The sequence below is a fragment of the Notamacropus eugenii genome, chromosome 6, assembly GCF_028372415.1.
Source record: "Notamacropus eugenii isolate mMacEug1 chromosome 6, mMacEug1.pri_v2, whole genome shotgun sequence".
NCBI classification, from domain to species: Eukaryota; Metazoa; Chordata; class Mammalia; order Diprotodontia; family Macropodidae; genus Notamacropus; species Notamacropus eugenii.
In genome coordinates this window covers 117218363-117234495 of record NC_092877.1, presented here as the reverse complement: position 1 = coordinate 117234495, position 16133 = coordinate 117218363, and the positions used below count along the sequence as shown (strand labels likewise).

General features: G+C 35.8%; 1 long non-coding RNA gene across 2 annotated transcripts in view; it reads left to right on the top strand.

The window, feature by feature from the left end:
- The window catches only part of LOC140511717 (uncharacterized), a 203965-nt gene that overhangs the window by 35791 nt on the left and 152041 nt on the right, over positions 1-16133 (top strand). The window lies entirely within an intron of this gene.

The window sequence follows — 16133 nt, the reverse complement described above, 5'->3', positions numbered from 1 at the left end:
TACTCAGTAAAATATTAATCAAATACCAAATGAATAAATAGCTTCATAGAAGAAGCTTCTGTTCAACTTAGAAGCCCTTGCTCATCAAGAAAATTTTATGGATTTTTTTTTTTCTGAAAAAAGTAGAACATCTAAGTTAAAAGTTCCACAGATGTGAGTTCTTCGTATTGACATTGTCCCGTGGGTGACTTTCTGAGAAGCACTTGTTATAGTCATACTGGGAGAGGAACAGCCCTCTAGGTCCATAGAGTAGCCCATGAGCACCCCAGCATCATAGGTTTTCTTCCCCTATGTATTTATTTCCCTTCAAGGTATCTGTAAATGTGCTCCCATTTCCCCTAAGAGATAGTTTGTTGGAGGTAAAGTGTGATCTGTGTTTATGTGATGGATTGTGATATATTTATTATTCCTGCATTTGCTTTGAGATATGAGTTTCATTATACAGTTACTTCTTTTGCCTTTTGCTGAAGGAAATAGTTATATTCAATATTTAAAAGCACCATCATTGTGAATAGATATTTTGTGTAAATGAAATAGCATTGGCACTATGTTGAGAGCTAAAGTGGTAAGGAGTAGAGGGGATCCATAACAGGAATACTAGCACGTTGAGAAACTTTGAGTGTAGTATTTAGCGCTAATTCTTCTCTAAGAATGAGAGGGCATCTTGTGAGGATCAAGCAAATTTGGAGAGTGAATAACTGGGCATATGCCCTGGGGAACACAATGTGAGGGCTCCTCCTCCCCACTTTAATTATTTTCCCTCCAGTTGACTTAAGAGACTGTTCTTCATAAATGAAAGAAATTTTAAATGTCAGAGCATATTCAGTAACTGCAATCTAGAAAAGAAAATGTGTTTATATGACTGAGCAAAAAAATATTATTCAGCCACAAGACTTTCAACAAAACCTTTCAAATTCATCCAGTTGTTAGGGATTTATGAATATTGAGGTTATAAATTAGTTCAAGTCACTGCATTCAAGGTACCCACATACCTTGGGTAAGCACAGTGCTCCCACAGATCTATCCATACTTCCATTTTGAGGGTTTCCAACCAATCATTAATTAATTTAATCACAAAACAGTTTTGTCAATTACCCTACTAGAACTGAGATACCTGTGGGCTGTCTACTTAGGCACAAAGGAGCACTGCTTCCTGGTTCTTGCCTTCTGCAAAGCCATCTGCTAATTTTTTGTCACTTTTGCAAATTCTTATGTCTGTTTTCTTTATTGAGTCTTTAGTAATTTTTAGCTGAATCTATGTTTTCTTTTGTAATTTTTTGTCAAGTTATATCAGCTCTATATTGTAAGCTAAGAATGCCTCTATTTTCACCTACTGGTGAAGTATTAACCTGACTATAGTTATATGCTTTTTTAAAAACTACTAATTAGAGACTATTAAATAGCTACCCAGATTGAATATTTTTGTGAAGTAAGGGGAAAAGAATCTTCCCCTAAATTAAGCAAGAGTGTAGCCCCTGTTTGACCATCCACATCTGTCTAATACATCAATATGAAAGTGATCAGACTCCCAGACAATCAGAGTGAAAAAGGAGCACACTGATCATTTAGTTCAAAGTAAAACAGACAGCTAGGTGGCATAAGGAATAAGGAGCTGGGACTAGAGTTAGAAAGACCTAAATTCAAATCCATCCTCAGACACTCACTGGGTAGCCTAGGGAACACTTACCTCCCAAAATTGTGGTGAGGATAAATTGAGATAATAGTTTTAAAGCACTTAGAACAGTGATTTGTACATAGTAAGCACTGCATATAAATTCTAGATATTATTTTTTAAATTGTTTATAAGTAATATATTTGTGTATACATATCAATATAATCACATAATCATTTCATATGTGATTATATTGACTAAAGTAATTAGGTGAGAACTTAATAATAATTTATTAAAGCATTTTCTCAAAATACCTGCAAATGGACATCTAGCATCTGTTCCCCAACAAAGTTGGAACCCCACTACCTTTACAGAAAACACAGTTGACATTTAGATTGGTCTAAAGAATTATTCTGAAATCTAAATTTGCTTCTTGACTATATTCATCTGTGACCTTGAACTCTTAACAACCTAGGTAAAAGAGTTGAGTCCCTCTTCTATATGAAATTTCATCATATCTTTGAAGGTAATTATCGTATCTTGTCCTCTTTTACTGAATTTTCTTTGTCAAGTTATACTTTACCAATTTATTCAATCAGTTAATATATCCATGAACTCCAAATTCTTTATCCTGGTTGCCCTCTCCTATGCAATTTTCAATTAAACTTTTCCTTAAAATGCAATATACAGAAATAAATACAATCACCCAGATGTGTGGAGATTAGGACATAATTTAGAGGACCTTTCATTTCCCAATTCTGGGACACTCAGAATGTCTTAATGCATCATCCTTCTTTTCTGACACATAGCAATAACTGAAAAGCTGTGACTTGGATGATGGATTAGGTGGATTCTGGTTGGTTCCAAGGGGGAAAAGAACTAGGAGCAATGGGTACAAGTTTAAAAGAGGTGAATTTAGAATTCTTGTAAAAGACATCTTCTCAAAATTAGAGCTATCCAAAAGTCATTTGTTAGATGTGTTTTAGAGGGAATTCTTATTCAATCTCAGGTTGTACTAGATTTTCTATAAGGTTTCTCCTAAATCAGATCCTTTCTAATACTGTTTTCTGTTCAACCACTGACTGCTACTATTGCAGAGAAATTAGACTATGTCATGACCTGTATCAATATAGATATTGATGTAGAAAAGGGATGGGGAGGCAAGGGAAAGAATGTGAGAGACAGAGCGTGCAGAAGGGGTAATCAAAGAGAGACACTTGGACAGCTGTTACTCCAGATGCTTTAAACAAAAGTGAGTCATATTGGCAGATTTGGAAAGAGCCTTTTCAATGAAATTATGCAAAATGCATAAATGGAACAAGAAGCTTTTATGTGGATAAAAATAAATATCTGATATACAAATAGCTTCAATTAAAAAAAAAAACTTGTTACACAAGAAAAGTAATAAGGCTGATTTCTGAAAGCAGAAGAACACATAAAAAGAAAAAAATAGCACATGAATAGGCTTCAAAAATATATTATTATGTCAAAGAAAAGTTATAGGCTCTGAAAAATTTCATCAGTTGCTCTTGATCCTATTCAAGCTTTGTAAACTGATCATCATGTGAAACAACAGAGAATATTTTAAGGAAATAAAGGAAACAGTAAATGATGAAAATTACTGAGCTTATTGTAGAGGAAATGTTAATAATTTCATCTAAAGATGTAGCTAATATTCAGCCTCAGAATCTTCTTAAGTATATCAGATATATTTGTATGCATGGAATTATTCTTGATCATAATCATAGAGGCTTAGATTCTATAATTATAATCAAGAATTCCAAAAATTCAGTTAGACTCTAAATAAGAAAAATACTTTTAAAAATATCTGCATATTTTAATTCTTTATAAAAGCATCATGATCCCATCTTAAATATATATATATATATATATATATATATATATATATATATACATGTATATATGTATGTACGTATGTACGTGCATAGATGATCTTATATTCAACCTCAAGTCTCTGTGGCTTCCTATACAATTTTGGGATTCCTTCCCTTAGTCCAGTTCCTGTATGTCAATATTTAGAAATGAACAATTCCAGCCCTAGTTATAATGTTGTGAGTTCAAGAGGTCAGGGTTTCCTGAATTGGTACTAGTTGCCCATTAGTAACTGCTCCCTGAGAATATCACCACTTGAAGAAACCACTAAGAACTGAAAAGACTTAAAAAATCCAAGCTGTGCCCTAGCTTGCTAGGATATCTAGAGTTGTGAGTTGCCTAGACAGAACTGGTTAGAGGTGAATGTAACTGTAAAATACCACGAAGAAAAACTGAGACACATTTTCTCCAAGCAAGATAACAGTTTATTAACAGCAACACATGTAACTGTTAACAATGTGGATCAGATTGTACCCCTCAGGTCAGCAGCTAGGGAGGGAGGGGGTAAAAACCCCTTTTCTGAGACAGAGAAAACATGGAGCTCTAGATGACTGGAGAATTGACTACAGCTGGGAATTCTTATCTAATGTTATTGCTTGGAGACACCTTTTGAGCATTTTCACAACATAAATCTCAAACTATTCAAGTCAGAACATCATTTAATTGGGAGTGCACTATCCAATAATATCTTTTAACTAAAATTTACATAGAGCCTAATACTTGGTAGGCACTATGTTAAACGCTCTACAAATATCTCATTTAATCTTCACAACAACCTAGGAGTTATATGCTTTTATATCTTCATTTTACAGATGAGGAAACTGAGGCAACAAGAGGTGAAATAATTTGCCTGTGGCCACACAGCTAGAAAGTATCTGAGTCCAGATCTGAACTAAATTCTTCCTACTTCCAGGCCCAGGCCTTTGTCTCCTGTATTTACCTAAGTCCCGTACACCATCTCAATCTTTTGGGAGAATGACTTCAAACTTCAGACCTGAAACCAGTTCCCTCTTAGATGCCTTTGATCTACTTCCATGCTGGGTTAAGCAGTTGGTTTGGGTCCCTCCTCACTTGCTTTGGTCTACTAACTCTGGCATAGCTTCCATAGCTGGATCTCTGGCATCTTGCTCTTTAAAAGCTCACAATGGCACGATGTAGGGTATGACATCTTCAGTGTGTAAGGCAAGAAAGAACATGAGAGAAATGATTATGAATAACCAATGATTTAAGGAGATTCAGTTTCCCCTTTTTTTATCCTCCTCATTTTAAAGTTCCACTTCTTGAAGGACACTGAATTAACTTTTCTCAGTCTTAGTCAAATCCCACCTAGTCTTACAAGGAATTTAATCCCATTTTATTCTACTCAGCTTTGGGTGGAGATAAATTTTTTAATTTGATTTCCCAAGGCTTGGGGTAATTTAGAAGTAAATGACATAATCAAAGTTAATTAGAATAGGTTCAGCCCCCTTGTTGTAATATTTGTTTTCTTATTAATTGTTAACCAATCAAAGCTGATTATCAGCTTCAGGAACACCCTTCTTCCACAGGCTTATGAACCACGAACGTACCACCATGATGGTCTTTGGTATTAGAGTGTGCTACTGACTTTTTATTAATAACATGCTAACCTTATTAATAAAATGATTAAATTTCCCAGAAACTATATCTCTTGAACTTTTGAAATGTCACAGACAGATACAATAGAGCCACACACATACAAAATTAATCACACCCTTGATTTTTCTGTCACCCACAAATGTAGCACTTTCATGTTCAAGGATTTTGAAATGCCCTCATCTGATCATCATCTATTGTTTTTTTCTTTTCTCCCTCCGCCTTCCTTTACATAATCTGATTCTTCATCTGTACCATTACATTTAATCCCTTGACCCCTTAAATATCTCCCTGTCCATGTCACTGGCACTAAGCTTTCTCTCCTATTGTTCAAGTTTTGACTCCTTAGTAGACCAATTCGACTCTATACTCTTCTTTTGAATCCCTAGACATAATGCTGATTATGTCCAGCCAAGCATTAGCTTTGGATCACTCCCACTCTTCTTCACTTTTGCTCTTACATATGTGCTACTAAGAAATGGTGGAAAAAATCATGCAATCATTTTGACTAGGTCCTCTATAAATTTATACTATGTAATCTTCGTTGGCTCTTCATTGCGGCTAGGCAATCTTACTAAGTCTCTCCTATTAACTCACTGTGCTCCTCTCCACAACAATTCTTTTAAAACTATCTCTCCTCAAAACTCCCATGGCTCCACCTACTCTCATTCTCTTAGCTGAAAACCTTGGAATATTTCACAGAAAAAATTGAGGCCACTTTCCATGAACTCTCTCTTTCCTCCTCTTCTACATCTCATCACTCAGATGCCTTCTGCCACTATATCCTCCTTCACCTCCTCTCACAGGATAAAATGACCTTACTTCTTATCAAGGCTAGCCACCTCTACTCATACAAGCAATCCTATTCCATCTTGTCTCCTCCTATAGATTGCCCACTCTGTCATTCCCTCTCTTTCGTTTATTTTCAATCTCTCTCTTTCTACTGACTTATCTACTACTGCCTACAAACATTCCCTGCAAATATGTCTCAAATAACCTGAAAAACCCCGACTTGAGACTTTCATTCTAAGTCATTATCATACTATATCTCTTCTGCTTTTGGTAGCTAAACTCCTTAAGAAGGCTATCAACCGTATGAATTTCTCCTTTCTCTCCTCTCACTCTCTTCTAAACCCCTTACAATCTGGCTTCCAACTTTATCATTCCACTGAAGTTGCTCTCTCCAAAGTCACTAAATCTCTCTTAGTTACCAAATCAAAAGGTCTTTTCTCAATCCTCAGACTCCTTGACCTCTCTGTAGCCTTTGACACTATCAATCATTCTCTTTTTCTTGATACTCTCTCTTCTGTCCTGGTTTTTCCTTCTACCTGACTACTCTTGTTTCCTTTACTTGGTGCTCCTCGAGACTATACCCTCTAATCATAAGTATCTCTCAGAGTTTGGTCTGGTGGTTCTTCTTTTTTCTCTTGGCCATTTTGTTAACTCCCCTGGATTTAATTATGATCTCTATGCTGAATTTCAAAAATCTACCATTCCTGCCCCAATCTCTTTGCCTGCCTCTAGTCTTTCATCTCCAACTGCCTTTCGAACATTGGGAACTGGACATCTTAAACTCAGTATGTCAAGAACATAACCTATTATGATTCCCCCTAAATTCTTCTTTTGTATCCAGCCTTCCCTATTATTATAGAAGGCAACATCTTCCCTCCAGTCTCTTAGACTCACAACCTAGGAAGTATTTGGGCTTTCTCCCTATCTCTCACCCCACATATTCAAGTTTTTTGCCAATATATCTGTTGATTTCACCTTTACAATGTCTACCAAACCTATCTCTTTCTCTCACAATTCCTGGCACGTAGTAAGAACTTAATAAAATTTGTTTGATTGATTGATTGATATCACAGTAAAACAAAGGAGTTCCATAGACTATATGTAAGATGCTCTGCCTCATGAAAGACATATTTAAAAGGTAGGTGTTTTAGGTATGATAACAGCTGAGAATAGAAATCATTATGTTTGGAATAAGTGAACTTTTTTTGCATTTTATTTATTTTCAATTTGTGTTAAAGATTTCCTAATTACAAGTAAAAAAATAAAAAATGCTTAATCATCTTTTTTAAATTTTGAGTTCTAAAATTTCTCAGTACTTTCCCTCCACCCTCCTTGAGAATGCAAGCAAATTAATTTTAACCACACACGCATGCACGCACGCATGCACACACTCTTTGGACAGCCAGGTGGCTCAGTGGATAGAGTGCTGGGCCTTAAGTCAGTAAAATTCATCTTCCTGAGTTCAAAACTAGCCTCAGACACTTTCTAGTTATATGACCTTGGGCAAGTCGCCCAACCCCATTTGCCTCAGTTCCTTATCTGTAAAATTACCTGGAGGAGGAAATGGCAAACCACACCAGTATCTTTGCCAAGAAAAGGCCAAATGGGGTCATGAAGAGGCAGGCACAATTATAATTATTGAACAAAAATATGTATGTGAGATTATGCAAAACATATTTCCAGATTAACCATGTTGCAAAAGAAAACAAAAAGTAAAACAAGATAAGAAGTTAATGTTGAATCTAGTACTACTCCACCACCTAGCTTCAGTCAAAAAATCCTGAATTCAAATTCAGGAATGTTACAACCCCTGTTTGCCTTAATCCACTGGAGAAACAAATGACCAACCATTCCAGTATATTTGCTAGGAAAATTCCATTTGGAGTTACAAAGTTTCTAATGTGACCGACTGACTATTTTATTCCACTGATCCACCACTGATCTATTTATTAGCTAGCACCAAATTGTGTTCATGATTACCATTTGGTAATATTGTTTTAAATTTGCAACTGCTAGGCTGCCTTCATTAAAATTGTTTTTCATTATTTCCCTTGATATTCTTGAACTTTTCTTATCCTAGATAAATTTTGGTACAATTTTTTAACTCTATAAAATAATTGCTTGGTAGTTTGATTTGTATGTCATTGAGTAAGTGAATTAATTTAGGTAAAATAGTCATTTTTATTATATTGGTTTGGCAACCCATGAGCAATTAATATTTCTCCAGTTGTCTATATCTGTCTTTATTTGTGTGAAAAGTATTCTGTAATTGTGTTCCTATAATCCCTACATTTCTCTTAGCAGGTAGACTCCCAATTTTATTTGCCATTATTTTAAATGAAATTTCTCTATCTCTTCCTGCTAGATTTTACTGGTAGTATATAGAACTGCTGATGATTTATGTGGGTTTATTTTTTATCCTACAACTTTGCTCAAGTTATTGTTTAAACTCATTTTTAGTTGATTCTCTGGGGTCCTCTAAGTATGCCATTATGTCATCTTTACAGATTTTTATTCCTTCCATTTTTTTTTTGTCTTACTGTTATAGTATATTTTTAGCATATAACTAATGGCATTTGCAGAGCTCTCTACCTTGCCAACATTTAATGCCCATCAAGGCTATTCCCCATAGATATGCCTTTAATTTGGCAAGAAGAAGCAGGACACATATTTTGAAACCTGTTCTAGCAAATCCTGCTTGTTACCATTACCACTGCAATGACAAAAGTTCTTAAGTATTCCTTTGAATAACAGGCAACATGGCTGAGGACATAAGCTTCTTACAAGTTATGACAATAGTCAAAGGCATTGGGTATATATCTTTCCACATGGCCATAAGAAACAAAAAAGATACTTTCATTCCTCTGATGGGTATTATGCTAAAACTCGGAAGACTGATTAGAACAAAAGTTTCCACAGTATGTTTATGTGAAACCATTTTTTATGCTGCACTGTTTGACACCATGTAGTATATTGCACCTATAAATCAGGTGCACCAAATTATTTAATGATGCATTAACTGTAGAATTTCACTTACATTGTGGTGCTATAGCTAATGTTGAATGCTTTTTCAATAGCTTAATCCATCCCTGAAGTACCAAAGTAGGCACAATCATCTATCACTGTAGTACAAAGAGTTTGAGCTGCAGTTTTCTTATCTCTTCTCTGTCTTATAAAAACTTTCAGTTTGGAACGAAATTATAACTCTGCTCTCACAAATGTCTTCCTCCACTGTCAATTATTTCTGGGGAAAAAATCCTCAGTTCCATACCGTTTTTTTAAAAAAAAATTTGTATTAACTTATCCTCAATTAATACACAAAATGGATTTTGTAAAAAAGAAAAGGAAAGGATTTAAATAATGTCATTAGACTTCATATAATACACATAAAATGCTTAAATTGGGAGCATATTAAAACATTTTGTCTTTATTTAAATCTTCATATTTTAAGAGCAATCTTCTCATGATAACCCTATGGCATAGGTAGTACAACTCTTACTATCCCCACTTTCTAGATGAGGAAACAGTATCAGAGAAGTTAAATGTTTTGCTCAGTGATATACAGAAGGTAAGTGAAAAAACAATGGTCAAAAGTCAATAAATATTCATTAATTATCTAGGTCAGGCGTCATGCTAAGTTTACCTCAGATTCGAGTCAGTCCTTCTCTAGCTAAAAATCCAATTGAAGGAAAGGTTCTGAATGTTATGAGGTAATCTTTCAGGAGATAAAGGATACCACAGTCATCCATCTATACAAGAAAAGGAAATAGATTGTCCTGTGACAAACACAGAGGCTGTCTCTCTCTTAGTCACTGCCAACAAGATTCTTGCCAAAGTCCTTGTAATCAGCTGATTCATCACCTGGAAGATGATCATCTACTTGAGAGCCAGTGTAGCTTCAGAAACAGCAAAGGTTGACATGGTGTTTACTGACTGAGAACTCCACGAGAAATGGCAGGAACAAAACAGAGGTCTGTACATAGCATTAGCCAATATACTGAAGGTCTTTGATACTATCATTCATGAGAATCTGTGCAAGATTATGGCAAAATTATGTTGTCCAGTTTCATCAGTATTGTATGCAAGTTTCATGATGCTATACTTGCAAGGGTTCTGGATAATGGAATGGACAATGTTCTCATACTTTCCCAGTCACCAGTGAAGTGAAACAGGGCTATGTACTTTCTTCCATGCTTTTTAGTATGATGTTTTCAGCAATGTCATCATATGCCTTCAATGAAAATAACATAAAGGTCGACTACTACATTGATGATAAATTATTTAATTTGAAAAGGCTACAAGTCAGTACGAAAGTGGAAAGAGATTTGGTTCACAGATGATTGTGTACTCAATATAGTCTCTGAGACTGATATAAAACAAAGTGTGGATTAATTTTCTGCTTCTTATGCTAATTTTGGCCTAATAGGTAACTTGAAGTGACATGAAGAAAATACAGGTTTCCCACACCATACATATGTGGAACCATTGGTTACAGCAGGTCTGCTCAAAGGATTTCAGGCAATTTTGCAAAAAAGTGTACAGCAAAACATCCTCTATCCCCACTTGACAAATTCTGAAAGGGTATGAACAGGTAGTTTTCAGAGGAAGAAATTAAAGTTTTCTATAATCATATAAAAAATATCCTAAATCACTATTGATTCGAGAGATGCAAATCAAAACAACTCTGAGGTACCACATCACACCTATCAGGTTGACTAACAAAATAATAGAAAAAACAAGAAAATGAAACATGTTAGAGAAGATGTGGGAGACTAATTCATTGTTGGTGGGGCTATAAGCTGATCAAATCATTCTAGTGAGCAATTTGGAACTATGCCCAAAGGGCTATGTTGGGCTATTGTTGGGCTTTGACCCAACAATACTGCATCTATGGTTGTTTCCCAAAGAGATCATAAAATGGGAAAAGTACCCACATGCACAAAAATATTTGTGACAGCACTTTTTGTGGTGGCCACAAACTGGAAATTGAGGGGATGCACATCAATTAGGAATGGCTGAACAAGTTGTGGTATATGAATGCAATGTAATACTATTGTGCTATAAGAAATGATGAACATGAGAACTTCAGAAAAACCTGGAAAGGTTAATATGAACTGATGGTGAGTGAAGTGAGCAGAACCAGGAGAACGTTATACATGGCAAGAGCCACAGTGAGCAAGGACTGCATCTGATAGACTTAGCTTTTCACAACAATACAAGAACCTAAAACATTTCCAAAGGACTCATGATGTGAAATGCCATCCACATCCAGAGAAGGAATTTTAGAGTCAGACCTCAGAATGAAGCAGACTCTTTTCTCTTTTGTTATGTTTTGTTTTGTTTGGGTTTTCCTCCTGGATTCTCTCATTCATTTTCATTCTTCTATGCAACATGACTAATGTAGTTTTTAATAAGAATGTATGTGTAGAACTCATATAAGATTGCATGCTATTTTGGAGAGGGAAGGGGGAGGGAGAGGGAGAAAATATAAAACTTATGGAAGTGATTATTGGAAACTGAAAACAAATAAATTATATATATGTATATATACATACATATGTACATATATAGACATATATATATATTTTCACATATATTTTCATATATGCATATGTGTATACATATGCATATATGAAAAACATCTTCCACATTTTTTGCAGCCCACCTGAAGTCCTTTGGTGTACCCACTGACTGTAAGCAGCCCTTAGGCCACAGGTTGTTGTGCAGGCCTGGTACAGCAAATCGAAAAATATTGACTTCTGTTGATAAGTTCACTTAATTTGGTAGTATGCTTTCCTGGGAAAACATACTACCCCCATCTACCCCCATTTCCTGGGATGTACACACATGATAAGGTTGATGTACACATTGCCAGAGATAGCTAAACATTTGGGAGGCTCCAAAAGAATGTGTGAGAGAGAAGAGGTATTAGGCTGTCTACCAAACTAATGTTCTACAGAGCCATCGAACTGACCTCATTGCTGTATGTCTGTGACACTTGGACAGTCTGCTAACTCCATGTCAGAAAATTAAACTACTTCCATTTGAATTGTCTTAAGAAGATTCTGAAGATCACCTAGTAAGATAAGGTATTGGACACTCAGATATTTTTTCAAGCTGAACTCATAAGCATTCAAACTCTACTGTAGACAGCACAGCTCTGAAGGGCTGGCCACAGTGGTCAAATGTCAAAAATATGTTTGCATGAAAGACTTTTCTGGAGAAGTTATACACGGCACTCACTCACATGGTGGTCAGAAGAAATGATACAAGGACTCTCAAGGTCTCTCTGAAGAACTTTGGAATCAATTGTGAGACATGGGATATACTGTCACGGAATTGTCCAGCATGATTTGCCCACATTTAGCAAGGCACTGAGTTTTATGAGTAAAGCAGAATTGCTCAAAAGAAATTCAAGATATGCAAATTTAGAGTTATCTTTCTCCCAAAATGTTCAAATAGACCATTTGTGCTCAAACTATGATAGAGCCTTTTGAGTTCACATTAGTCTGATTGGTCACACCTAGATATACTGTACATTGACCCCAATATCGTGGTGTAATTTTGTTCCATTTTGAGCATGATGAATGAACAAGTGCAAGAGAAAGTAAAGCATCCCTTGCCCTGAAAAAACTTAAAATCTTCTAGGAGAAAACAATACACAGAAGGAAGCTGACAAGTTGGGGGACAACATTGGGAACCATGAGTGATGTAGGTGGTGGAGTAAAAGTATGGCTGGATATTCTGAGCCCCAAAGTAAGCTTTGGGAGGATTTTTGTTCTGACCATCAGCCTTCAAGACCTTTAGGCTTTGACTATCAAAGCTGAAACAGTCTCTATGATGACATGATTTATGGTGATGAGCTTATCCTGGAGGAAACATGATATTGGTGGAGTAAAAACGAGGCAGAACAGCTAATGGGAAATGAAGAGGAATGAAATAAATCCAGGTTTTCTGGCTCCACATTTAGTGCTTTTTTTTAAATTTTATTTTGCATTTTTAACACAGTTTATAACAGATAAAACAATTCAAACTTCTGATCAGGTGATACTTCTTTTTAAAGCATTTACAATATAGACCACAAAAGAATTATTTTTTTATACATTAACCAACTGAGACACAAATAATATTTATGTTGCTAACTTCACAAGCTCCTGCCCTAATTGTCTCCACAGTATTACTAAGAATTAAAGGACCCTAACTTATTGTTGTTGGTCTAAAGTCCTATGTCTAATAGCTTAATTTTAGACTTAACCTCAGATGTTTCCCTACCAGTAGTCTATAAAATTTAATAGGTCTGGTACTGAGCTTACAAACCTTTTTACTATAGGAAATTGCCATCAAGAGTAGGGACATTGCAGGGATACAATATGTCCCCAACTTCTTGTCAATTCCAGGCATGATTAGATTGTCCACTTGCATTCAGTCAGGCTTAAAGTCTGCCAGATGTCAGTGGGGAAATTGAGTCAGGAGAATCCGACCTCAGCCTAGGCAGTTCATATTAGCATCTCACTGGTTTACTGGCATCATGGATTGGAGGCTCAGACCTCCTTCCTTGCTATCCATACCTGGAGTTAGACTCAGTAAAACAGTCACTTAATAGTCCCATAGCATCTAAAAATGGCAAGTTCCAATAACCAGGTTTCAAATATGATTATAATTTCACTTTGGCTAAGGAACATCTTTTGAGTCAAGTCTTAAGTGGCTTACATGCCTTTCTATACATGTTCTAGTTCCTGATTAAATAGCAATCATAAAATCAAATTTACCATTAAAACCTTAACTTTTCTATCAATGCTAAATTTTACCTGAGGTTACCTTCCTCTAGGAAATTTAGACTAAAATTCTTTTTCCCCAAGCTAACGATGTCATTGATTTATTCTCAGTAATTAATTCAGTCAATTGTTTTAATGCTAATTGCTTTTACCTCACCTTGAAACATGTGCAATTTTTCTCCCCATCACTCTCCTCCCCCCACTTTCTAATACTTTGCATTCTGATTATTCCTTCCCTCAATGTATCCTCCCTTCTATCACACCCCACCTTTCCCTTATCCCCATCTTCTCTCTTTTCTTGTAGGGCAAGAAAAATTTCTATACCCCATTCCCTGTATTTCTTATTTCCCATTTATATGCAATAAAAATTCTCAGCATTCGTTGCTAATACTTTGAATTCCAACTTCTCTCCCTCCCCACCTCCCTCCCCAACCCCACTGAGAAGGCAAGCAATTCAATACAGACTAAATATGTGTTGTTTTGCAAAAGACTACCATAATAATCATGTGGTGTAATACTAATTATATTGCCCTCTGTCCTATTCTATTGCCCCTTATTTTTTCCCCACAATTGACCTTGTCCCTTCTCAAAAGTGTTTATTTCTAGTGACTCCCTTCTCCCATTTGCTCTCCTTTCTAACATTCCCCTCACCCCACTTCTTGCCTCCTCTCCTATTTTCATGTGGTGTGATATAAATTTTCATATCAAATTCAGTGAACATATTATTCTCTCCTTCAGTCACATATGGAGAGAGTAGCTTCATTTTTCCCCTCTACCCTTCTCTCCTTTCTCCTCCATTGAGCAAGAGTTTTGTTATCTCTTTGAGTTATAGCCTGCCCTGTTCCATTTCTCCCTTTTTCTTCCTGGTATTTTCCTCCTTCACCCCTTAATTTTTACTTCATTTCATTTTATTTTATTTTTTGTGTGGATATCATCTCTTCTGATTCAACACAACCTGTACTCTCTATCTATCTATCTATATATATATATGTATGTGTGTGTATGTACAATCTCTCCATGTACCCAAATACTGAGAAAAGATTCAAGAGTTATAAATATTTTCTTTCCATGTAGTAATGTAAACAGTTCAGCTTTAGAAAGTCTTTTATAATTTTTCTTTCCTGTTTACCTTTTCATGCTTCTCTTGATTCTTGTCTTGGGGAGTCAAATTTTCCATACAGATCTGGTCTTTTACTCAATATGAATGATTGAAAGTCCTCTATATCATTGGATGACCATTTATTCCCTTGAAGTATTTTACTCAGATTTGCTGGGTAGATGATTCTTGGTTTCAATCCCAGTTCCTCTGACCTCTGAAATATCACATTCCAAGCCCTTCTATCCCTTAATGTTGAATCTGCCAGATCCTGTGTTTTCTTCATTGTATTTCCACAGCTATCAAGTTGTTTCTTTGTAGCTACTTGCAGTATTTTCTCCTTGATCTGGGAACTCTGAAATTTGGCCACAATATTCCTAGGAGTTTCTCTGTTCGGGTCTCTTTCAGGAGGTGATCGGTGGATTCTTTCAACATTTATTTTGCCCTCTTGTTCTAGAATATTAGGGCAGTTTTCTTTGATAATTTCATGGAAGATAATGCTAAGGCTCTTTTTTTGATCATGGCTTTCAGGTAGTCCCATAATTTTTAAATTGTTTCTCCTGGACCTATTTTCCAGGTCAGTTGTTTTTCCAATGAGATATTTCTCCTTTATCTTCTATTTTTAAAATTTTTGGTTTTGTTTACTAACCGCTTGATTTAACTCATAGTCATTCATTTCCTTGAACTCAATTCTCTCTTTCAACCAATTATTTTGTTCAGTGAGCTTTTGAACCTTCTCCTCCATTTGGCTAATTCTGCTTTTTAAAACCTTGAACCCCTGTTCCATTTTCCTCCTTTTCCAGTCTCGATTCAAAGGCAACCAACTCAACCACATCCTGTTCCCTATTCTTAAATCACTGTTGATCTTGTCCAATTATTCCTGCACTGGTCTCAGTCACCCCAATACAATATACTTTTTCATATCTTACTGCCTAAACATGTAACGTAACTAAGAGGAATTCATGAATCAATACTGACTGTGTCCACTATAAATTCATGGTAGCTTAACTTTAGCCAAGCATGCACCAGTATAAATCCATCTTTTGGTGAATATACCGCCACTTAACTATTCATATTCCCTATGGTGACTATTTCTGTCCTCTCTATTCAAGGCCACTCTCTGAAACAGAGTGTTTTGTAATGACTCAGAAACTTGAAAAGGAAAAGGACATGACAAAATATTCAGTAAAGAATAGAGAAAGAGAACTTGTTTCTTTGGATCTATTATTCTTCACCAATTCCTTATCAATTGCCCCATTGATCATTTCCTATTTCTTTCTCACTTTAAATCTCTCCCTACCTATTAGCTGCTATCACAAATATGTCCAGACAACCAAGTGGGGCAGTGGAT